This window comes from Marmota marmota, unplaced genomic scaffold (assembly GCF_001458135.2).
Source record: "Marmota marmota marmota unplaced genomic scaffold, marMar, whole genome shotgun sequence".
Lineage (NCBI taxonomy): Eukaryota > Metazoa > Chordata > Mammalia > Rodentia > Sciuridae > Marmota > Marmota marmota.
Window position 1 is genome coordinate 29,820,597 of NW_025999949.1, and position 9,468 is coordinate 29,830,064.

At 51.4% G+C, this 9,468-nt stretch overlaps 1 long non-coding RNA gene across 1 annotated transcript; it reads left to right on the forward strand.

The window, feature by feature from the left end:
- The first annotated feature begins 6 nt into the window (after positions 1 to 6).
- Positions 7 to 8,571, forward strand: LOC125616556. The gene is made up of 2 exons (XR_007347256.1): positions 7 to 265; positions 5,178 to 8,571. It is a non-coding gene; the product is annotated as an uncharacterized LOC125616556 (long non-coding RNA).
- The last annotated feature ends 897 nt before the right edge of the window (positions 8,572 to 9,468 follow it).

Here is a 9,468-nt window from a genome sequence, read left to right on the forward strand (position 1 = left end):
AATCACCGCCCAAAGAGCGGCTGTGCTGGAAAGCTTCGCGACTCCCCGGGTCGGATCACCGCCGAAAGCGGGAGAGGCTAGGGAAGAGCGCCGCGGCGGCCCAGGGGCCCTGGGGTCAGCCCGGGGAGGAGGCGATGGGCGCACACCGAGCGGACTTGGCGGTGCCCAGAAGAGCCCGAGTCGGGTGCACGGTGGCGACAGGGGCCGATTCCCCTGCTGGCGACCGGGCAGCCAGCCGACTGCCTCTAAAGGCGCGGGACTCGAGGTGGGATTTAGAGAGAAGGAAGAGGGAGGAGCGCGGTGAGGGCGTGGGGACTAGTGAGGCCGGAGCCCCGGCCGGCGCATCCCGGCTTCGGAGCCGCGTAGCTGGTACCGAGATCTGGCCCCCGCCCTTCTCTCCTCTTGCCGCGGATTTTCCTCCCTGATGCAGAGGCTGCCGCTCGCGGTCCAGAGCCCGGGAAGGTTGGGTAGTGGGAGCCAGTGCGGGAGTCGGCACCGAGGCAGCCTGGGTCGTGTGCTTTGGGGTTTGGGGATGAGGTTTGAAGTTATGCCCTCCCTCCTATAGGGAAATGAGGCGACGGAGACTTATTTTGATGAATGGCAGAGAGCTGATCTTGGAGGCTAAATGCTGTACACAAGATTTAAGAGGGATTTCCAAAAATCTGTTGTTTCTGCCTTATTTATTCCTCACTGGTTGGGACCCTCTCTTTTGCAACTTCTGGTGGAATGTTAAGAGGAAGAGGCAAAGCGTGCCTGTAGGTCAGTTTATTCTTCCAGCTCCCGTTGCTCCAGGAGGAGGCCAGCCTTTTGTAGTGAAAGGTGAGAGAGAACTGCCTTGCCATTCCTTCAGCCACCTGAGGGCTGCTGCGTCGCATGGTTTCAGCCCATCTGCAAACCCTGCGCTGTGCTCCGTGGAGGGGTGATCTTGAGCTAGTTCCTGGGTCCCTCCGCATCCTGAGCTTTGTGCCTTGTTTTCCTTTTTTGTGAAAAGGGGCCTAATAACAGTGTCTGTCTGGTGGGGCTGTGGCGATGATGATTCGCTCACATATAGTTGATCCCTTGGAAGCGTACTTAGCACCTACTGAGCGCTCAGGTGGATTTGGCCTGGAGGCAGCGCACCTTTCTGGCAGGTGGCCTGCCCTAGGTGATGAGGTGGAGGTGTGCTGAAAACTTCAGGGGCATGGGAGAGAAGAGAGATATTTAAAGAAGACTGAAGTAGAAGAGAAACTGATCAAAAGGAGAGGAGGAGAGAGAATGAGAAAATTAGCCACTACCTAGGGAAGAGATGTCAGAAAGAGAAAAAGGCCAAAACAAAACAACTAAGCATTCAAAAGGCGCATGGATCTGTTGGCCGCCTTCAAGGACCCTGTGAGCCCCATGGGCCTGCCCTGCCTGACCAGGAGTTTGACAGAAAAGGTTTGGTGCTTCATGAACTGCTGTGAGCCCTTGGCCTGGCCCCATTGCTTTTGGTTTTGATGCTAGGGAGTGGGTAGGCACTTTGTCCTGTCTGGAAGTGTCTCCTGGGGTCAGACTTTGCCACAGTTGGCACTCCCCAGAATGCTTGTGTTGGAAGGAGAGGGGGAAGCAGAGAGTTCCAGTATCACCAGCTGCCATCCTTTCCAGCTGAGTGACTTCAATCTGGACCACTCAGATTCTCAGCACCCAGAGGTGTGACTCATAGCATCATCCTTGTGACTCTGCCGGTGGTCGGCTGCTCTGCTGTCCTCACAGGGAAAGCTGAGCTGGCAGATCTGCATGGTTCTCTCTGCTGGCTGTGCGCCTCTGGATTTGACAGCTTGCTGTGCATAGGGAACACGCTGTGTTTTGCCCCCTGCTGACTGCAGTCCCTGTCTCTGCTGATCACGTGGTAGATACTCAGTAAAGAGTTACAGGATGAATTAATAAAAGAAGTGTTGTTTATTGTGAGGATCAAATAAAATAGTGCATGGGGAAGCACTTTGAAAAATGAGAAAATGCTGTACTGATATGAGACTATATTACTCTATTCTGGTAGAGTTTATAGTCAGAAGTTCAGATTAGGCAAATAAATAGCTCAGGCCATTCATTCCGTTGCTCCACTTTGCAGCCTAGAACCAAAACTAACTCAGGTTTTGCCCCGGATTCTTGGTGGGTCCCTGGATATCTCCACAGTGATATGGAAGTTTGTGATTAAAGTGACACAGTGGTTAAGCACGTGCACTATCACCTTATCTGTATGAAAGGCTGCACACCAGCAGCCTCTGTGTCCAGTCTGGTGGGTTAGCCCAGGCATGGCCTTTCTCTCCACCCACCCTGCTTCCTTTCTGTTGGAACACTTTTCTTCCCAGGTAGCAGGACCCTCTCCTGGTCTTTTTTTTTGTGTGTGTGTGAGTTGTGAAATTCCATGCAAGTAGCTCTTTTGATGCCCTGGACGATTTCCAGGAGCTAGGGAAACAGGGCTGGGTGCCAGAGGCCTGTGCATGCATTCCTCCTTGTCACCCCCAGTGGATCTCCCCACAGGCGCTGCCAGAAAACAACTGGTAGGAGTCCCTGGGGGGAGCACCTGCATAGTGGGTCTCCTGGCACTTGACATTGATTTAGTGCTCACTGCTACCTCCCACTTGTTCAGAGCAGCAGCACAGCTCTCAGTAACAATGGTTAAAGAAATTGATTGCTTCCCTTCCCTACCCCCTTCCTTGGCACGTCAGAGTGGAAAGATCCTAATGGGTTCTGAGCCCATTGGGGTGATTGTGCAGAAAAGGAAAGGGCCACCTAGCTTGTGAGAGATGAGCTCAGAGGTGCCAGGCACATGGAGTTCTGTGTTTTGAACCAGGCTGTACTTAGGTCCTGGGACTATACAGACCTCTATGTTTCCTTAGCAAAAAGAAGTTGATCCTATGCCCACAGAGGAAGCTGGGAGGAGAAACTGCCCGTCTACATGCCTGTGTGTGTGTGCATGCGTGTGTGTGTGTGCACATGTGTGCAGGCCCCTCCTCTCTTCTCCCTACCCCCAGGCTTCCTCTGTTGAATCCAGGATCTCCCCTACAATTTTCTGCATGTTGGTGGCCCCGGGTCATGGCAATTGTAGAAACAGTCTTGACTTCATTTTCCCCTCTTGATCCACTTCACATTTTAGTTTTCCCAGGAGAGGAATCTGATTGACAGGCCTCATCCCCAGGGTCATGGGTCACCCACCCAACCTGACCTGAATAGGCTGCCCAGGCAGCATGTGTCCACCCCACTGGTGAAGTCAGAGAGCCCTGCAGAAGATGTGGCACTGTGGGGAATGCAGGACACATGGCACTTAAGCCCCCTCTAGCCTCTAGCACTGAGAATCCGGGGGGGCTTAGGGTTAGCAGAACTATTCAGCAGAACTGTAAACTTGACACCGTTCGCACAGACCCAAGTTCCCACTAAACCAGCTGATAAGTTTCAGTCATGATCACCGTAATCTCTTTGTCCGAAATGGGCTCAGGAATGAGACTGAATCCATATTTGGACCACCAAGATATGGAGACAAATATGCCTGAGTCTTTCAGGAAAAATGTTAAGAGTAAGTCCTGGTTAGGGGGTGGGGGGTGTAGCTCATGGTAGAGCACCTGCTTAGCATGATCAAGGTCCTGGGTTCAAACCTCAGCACCACCAGAAGATAACAAAACAAAACAAACAATCAAACAAAAAAACACTAAGCCCTAGAAAGCTCATTTCCAATTTGACATGAGCAATAAAATGTTTGTGGCATAGTTTCTCCGAGTGATATCTTATGTGCCTGGAGGAAGTCAAGTTGAAGACAGGTTGCTGTGGTTTGGTGGTTTAATCGTGTCCCCCAAGGATCCCTATATTATAGGTTTAGCCATGAGGTAGAAGTACTGAGAGGTACTGTGGACTTCAAGAGGTGGGGCTTTGTGCCAAGTCCTCAGGTCATTGGGGGTGTGTCCTTGAACTGGGTTCTGACCTTCTGTGTGTGCTCTGGTTGGAGATGTGACTGCTCCTATGTAGGCCCTGACATGATGCTTTGCCATCTGCCACCTTCCCCAGAGACTAAGCCAGTGGAGCTGCCTGTGGAGCTAAATGAACCTTTTCACTTTGTAAGCAGCCCGTGTCGGGATTCTGTTGTAATAGCACAAAGCTGACTGATACCAAAGTAGATCCAGAAACCTGGCCACACCACACCTGAGCCTCCCTCCAGACTCCCTGTCATATAAGTCAATGAAAGACCTTGTTTTAAACTATTTTGGGTCGTGGTCCTGCTACCTGCTGCCACTCATTTATTTTCCTGAAGACGCCCTTCTTTCCCTCAGGTCACTCCCAAGTTCAAAACCCTTAAAACTGCAGTGGCTCCCCATTGCCTAGCCAAGAGAATCTGACTTTCCTGAGGTCGGCAGTTCAGATCCTTCTTAAAGTGGCCCCAGTGTGTTTCTCACTTGTTTTCTTCCAATACTTTTTACAAACCCTGTATTAACAGGCCTGACTCAGCCCAAAAGCACTGGTTAAATTCTGTGTTGTATATTCCTGAAAACATATCTCCATCTTGCTGGGGTGCTGAAGATTTCCTTATCAGCCATGATGGGGTCTCCCCAGCCCCCCAGGGCACACAGAAGTCCCGAGACCTAGTGCAGGGCCCAGCGTGATGGAACCTGCTTCTTATTGTCCTCTCTACTCCTACAGGGATGCCCACTGCCTTGGGTGGCAGATGTATAGGGCCGTGGCTCCTGAGCGTCCTCACCATAGGGTCCAGCCTTCCTAGCTGGAGGGGGTTTCCTAAGCTGCCGTGACAACTTACCACAGACCTGGTAGCCAGAAGTGGAGGAAATTGGTCCCTCTGTAAGAGGCCAGAAGTTTGATATGAAGGTGTAGGCAGGGTGGGTTCCTTTGGGTTCTTAGAGAGAACCCGTCCCATGCCTCCTTCGAGTTTCTGAGCTAATGGCAATCCTGGGCACTCCTTGGATTTCCTGCCCCTTGCTCCTTCAACTCTCTACATCAGGGACACCAGACCTCCCCCTGCTCTGCCTTCTTTAAGGTCCTGGCCTTGAGCAGTGGCTTCCTCTCTTGAGCACCAGCTGATCGCACCATCTGGAACGTGTTGTTTCTCCTTTCTTCCTCCTGCTCTCAGGAGAGGCTCTTGCCCCTTTTCCTGTGCCAGTGGGTCCAGGTTTTCCTTTCAGACGACCCATGACGTAGGCTCTTCTTTCCGGCAGCAGTTCCTGAGGCCAGAGAATGACTTCGGCTTGGACTTGGCCTACCCAGGAGACCAATAGAAATGGACGTTTGGGTGAAGTGTCCCGCCAGGCCCGTTAACCCAGGTTCCACTCACGTCGGCCAGAGGAGCGCTCCCAGATACCCACCAGTGGGTTTCACATGTGGACCACCCGTTCCCTGGCAGGACCCTCACCACCCGAACCCTGTCTGATGCACTTCCCTCTTTTCAAGGCAGAGTGCAGGGGTTGTCCCTGTGTGGAGGCTTTGCCATTGTCCCCTGTCCATCCTGTCTCCTCTGCTCATGAACCCTTCCGTCTCCCAATCGGGTATTACTGTGTATTTAGTAGCTGTTTGATTATTAAGTTCTATTTCCACTTAGATGGAAGGACCTTGGAGAAGAAGTACAATCCTTCCTTCGTTCAACAAAAATTTTGGGAGCACCACTTTGCCAGAGGTTGTCCTAAGTGTGGGAATGTGGAGGTGACCATGACAGTGCCCATCCTCAGAGAGCCCAGAGTTTGTCAGGGGATGGCCACTCTATCTCACTGGGCAGTGCTGTGATATGGTGGAGGGTATACTGAAGCCACTGTAAGGGCTCCTTCCAGGGTCAGACTCAGGACCTGTGAACGTGAGCGAGACGTGTGAGCGGAATGTCTGCAGCACCCTAACTGCACGGCTCTGGAAGCCAGGGAGCAGGCAGGGCTCTGGAAACAGCTGGAAACACTGGACAGTTCTCTATGGTGGCGTTGGTAGTGCCAGATGATCTTGGGCATCCAAGGCGCCAGGGTCTGACCTTAGGAATTGTTCTGGAGGGAAGCTGGAAGGAGGTAGCTGCAACTTGGGAGCATGAAGCAGAAGACAGGGCAGGTCGGGCAGTGAGACAGGCAAATGCTCACACTTCTGTTCCCAGCATGGCAGGCGGAGGCGAGGCTAGTGGCGCAGTCCCCAACAACCGTCTCCTGCCTCTTTCTTGCAGTGTAATCATGTTGGCTTTCCTTTAAACACATGTTTTATCTAGAGAGAGCAGATTTTTAATGGCCACCCAAAGTGCGAGTGATTAGGGTGAGAGGCAGAAAGACCTTGACCCTGAAGGCGCTTCCGGCAGTGGGACCAACACCAGTGGCATCTTTGGGGACTCTCCTGTTTTGTGAAAGGAACTGTGCAGCAGTGTTTAACCGCATACCTAGTGCACGCAGGTTTTCTGTTACTGCAACCCAAGTAAAACCGTGACTCCGGGGGAATGGTGGAAGTCTCCTGGGAAGGAGGAGAGAGAGAGGGGTACTATTTTTATATGTCACATTTCAGTTTTTTATGGAACACTCATTTGCAACTCATTCTGATTACCAATCTTGCATAAAAACCTCCCCAAAATTAGAGGCAAAAGAAAAGACAGCTCTTCCTTATGACCATCTGCTCCATGGGTCAGGGATTTGGACAGAGCTCAGTAGCATGCTGATCTGTGTCCCATCATGTCTGGGTAGACTTGAAGTCGAGGGCAACTCAGGGCTGAGGGATCTTCACTGTGTGAAGGCTGAGGCCACGGTGGGCTGGACTGAAGGCTGAGCACAGATACATTGACCAGAGCATCCTACGGCCTCTCCATGTGGCCTGGGTGTCTTGCAGCATGAAGGCTGGACTCTGAGAAGGAGTGGCCCAACTGAGCTGGTAGCAACCGCATGCCTTTTATGACCTAACTCATCAGCTAGTCGTCCCTTGGTATCCACAGGAATTGATTCCAGGAAACTCCTTTGGACACTAAAATCTGCCAGTGCTCAAATGACATAGTATTGACGTAAAATTTATATATATATCCTGTTTGTATTGTATCTAGCTTACTTAGAATACCTAAGACAATGTAAATGCTACGTGAATAGTTGTTAGACTGGATTGTTTAGGGAATGGATCATTTACAGTGTGAACAGTATAGATGCAATTGTTTTCTGAATATTTTTGATCTGTGTTTGGTTGAATCTGCAGATACAGAATCTGCAGGTGCTAAGGGCCAACCAGTAAGTAACCCTCTTACAGGAGGATTGACAATGTCTGTTGCTATGTTTTGGCCACAGGCCACTGGGTTTTCAGGACTTGGGAGGCAGACTAGATTCACAGCCAAAAGGTAGAGGTGGGAGGCTGTGGATGGGATAGCCTGGGACAGTGTGGCAAATGCCTGTCCTCAGTAAAGGCTTAGAGGATGAATCATTCACTCGGGAAGGGGCTTCTACAGGTGATCTCCACCCCTGCCTAGAGCAGCCACTCTTTGATCTGGTCTGAATAGAAGGATCTCGGTTGACTGAGCCCCCAGCTACCCCCTGGCATTGGACAAGGAACCCTCAGAGTCCTGCTTCTCAAACTTTAATGTGCACGAGAATGACCTCAGGAGATTCATTCTAAGTACAAACCCATGGGCTTCCTCCCAGGGATTCTTTCCAGTGGACCTGGCAGTGTAGGGGGACAGGAATCTGTCTTTGTAAAACTAGTTTCAGCTGTAATATGGCTTCAGGGGCTGGGCCACGGCGAGACATGTCAGTGTTGTTTGTATAATTAGTAAATCAAGTTAGAGCAGGATTTCAAACTATGTTCTGTGGGGCCTGAGGGTGCCACATGGGACACCCTTCTGCATCAGTGGATATAGTGGATAGTCATTGGGTGCTTTAGGCCAAGCCTGGGGCTGGACATCAGGTGGAAGACAGTATTCAAGGTGGACACTGTGTCTGCCTGCAGAGAGCTGGCGTCCTAGCAGCTGGGGAGGAGCTGCGGCGTCAGGAGCTCAGTAAGGTCATTATGAAAGGGAAAGCACAGGGTGCCATGACATGCAATAAGAAGGAAAGGGGGGTGCACCCATGCCACTGTGCGCCCCCCTCACTCCACATCAGGGCACACTCTTCCTGGGAACCAAGTCACCGAGGTAGGTGATCCCTGAGGGTCTCTGCACCAGAACCTTTCATCCTATGACGTTCTGTGACTTTCCCTCTGAATAAAGTCAAAACAGGCCGAAGGCATGACTGAATTTAAATTTGAGATTGCGTGGTTAGTACCCTCATTCTTGAAATTGCGAGGCTCTTTAGGGATCAAAAACATCCTGTGTCATGGTTTGGAGACACCTGAAAACAAGGACCTTAGCCTGGGGGACTGAGTGAGAGGTCAGGAGAAGACAGCAAGCCATCTGAAGCAGGAAGCCACAGGCGGAGGCTGGCCCTGGAGGGTGGGCCCGGCTGTGGCTCAGGTGCTTTGGGCTTGTGCATCTGAGTTGATGAGTTTTCATCTGCAAAATGGGTATCATGGTGCCCATACCTTGAAGTCGTCTTAAGGAAAACAATTATATGGAAAAGAATTGCTAGCTCAGTGCCAGATACTTAGCAAGCACTCAATAAATGATGCCCATTACTAATTTAAGTATCTTTCCTATGCGTATTGTACTTGTCAATATATCTGCAAATGTTTTATAAATGAGAATGGAAAATTCCATAGTTTGGGAGCTGCCCAATGTCAGGGCCCTGCCCGTCTGTGCCTGCCTCCCCGGGTCGGGAGCCCAGGGGTGGTTTTCTCCAGTGTGTGCCGCCAGGCTGGCCTCTGAGCATTGAGTTCTCCCCCTCCTCATTTTTTCTTGCTTTGTGCAAAAGGGAGAAAGTTATTTTTTCCAGTGGATACCAAGCATACATATCCAAATTTGGACTGTTAGGCTTCCTTGTTTTTAAAGAATGAAGATGGTAGCCATGTATGTTGTTGAAAAAATAAAGAGGATCCTGAAATATTTTTTTTCTCCCTCTCTCCCTCCCTCCCCCCTCCCTCTCTCCCTTTCTCTCCCTCTCTCTCCCCATCTCTCCTCCTCTTTCCCCCCTCTCCCTCTCAATATTTCCCTCTCTCCCCCTCTCTCCCTCTCCCCGTCTCCCCCTCCCTCCCTCTCCTCCTCTGTCCCTCTCTCTCTCTGTCCCTCTGTCCCTCTCTCCCCCTCTCTCTCTCCCCCTCTCCCCTCTCCCCTTCTCTCCCTCTTCACCTCCCCCCCCTCCCCTTCTGTCCCTCTCCCCCTCTCTCTGGTGCTGGGGAAGTGAACCCAGGGCTTCACACATGCTGAGCTGCACCCCCAGCCCTTCTTGTAATTTTGAGACAGGGCTGTGCCAAGTTGCCCGGCTGCCCTCAGACCTCGGCTCTGAGTGGATCTTGGGGCTGCGGGCATTTGCCTCCACTCCTGGCTATTCTGATGGGTTAACTCTCCTATCATTGAGCTGCAGCTCTTTTTCTGTTTTTCCTTGATTGTTAAATAACCCACAGTGCACAGGTAAGCAAGGGCCT